The 830-nt window shown below is 47.5% G+C and overlaps 1 non-coding gene across 1 annotated transcript; it reads right to left on the bottom strand.

Annotated features, from left to right (window-relative positions):
* Positions 1-333: 333 nt before the first annotated feature.
* LOC111762854 (small nucleolar RNA SNORA44) lies at positions 334-466 on the bottom strand. Its single transcript, XR_002795864.2, has one exon. It is a non-coding gene; the product is annotated as a small nucleolar RNA SNORA44 (small nucleolar RNA).
* Positions 467-830: the final 364 nt, after the last annotated feature.

Raw genomic sequence — 830 nt, 5'->3', positions numbered from 1 at the left:
GTATTTTTTTTCTCCATAGAGTAAATATTTTATTGGTCATCAATATGTCAGACACAAGGGATAGAAGCACTCAACAAAAAGCAAAGGACTCTCCTTGCAGAGTTCACAATTTCCACCTAATAACTAGCCAGGTGCCTTTTAGCCTGCCTCTTCTCAGTGCTTCTCCCAACTCTAGGTCCATAATCAGATGAGGATGGCTTTCTAGGTATCACAGACCTGCTCCAGCAACAAGCTGGCATCTTCAAATGTGTTAACAGTTTGGAAACTCAGGGGTAACCTGCAGAATAAATGGAAACACCTGGCCTCGGGTCCCTCCAAGCCCAGGTCCTGAGACATTATAGGAAAGTCTCGAGTGGCAGCTGCAGGTACTCCGCTGACCTGAGCTGTCAAAGTCTCTCCAGGTTGCTCTCGCATGCAGTTGGAGATCCCTTGGCCACAAGCAACCAGAGATCTTGGGAACATGCTGGCTATAAAGGGTATTTATTTGGGGTAGGAGCTTACAGATACCAGGCCATAAAGCATAAGTTACTTCCCTCACCAAAGTCTGTTTGGAGCAAGATGGCTGCTGACATCTGTGAGGGTTCAGGTTTCCTGGGTTCCTACGTTCCTGGGCATTGTTTTTCTCTGGGTTCAAGGTTCCTTTCCTCCTGGGGCTGGCTTCTCTTTCCTCTGTGAGCTGACTTCCCAGGGCTCCAGCTTGAGTCTTCAGCATCAAACTCCAACCTCAAAACTCCAACATCAGAAACCCTCAACTCTGTTCTTTGCCATGCCTTTTATCACCAAGGGGTGGGGACTCAATGCCCTAATCATAACTCAATCATGCCCAGGTA

This window comes from Dasypus novemcinctus, chromosome 11, assembly GCF_030445035.2.
Source record: "Dasypus novemcinctus isolate mDasNov1 chromosome 11, mDasNov1.1.hap2, whole genome shotgun sequence".
NCBI lineage: Eukaryota > Metazoa > Chordata > Mammalia > Cingulata > Dasypodidae > Dasypus > Dasypus novemcinctus.
This window is presented reverse-complemented; position numbering and strand designations above follow the sequence as displayed.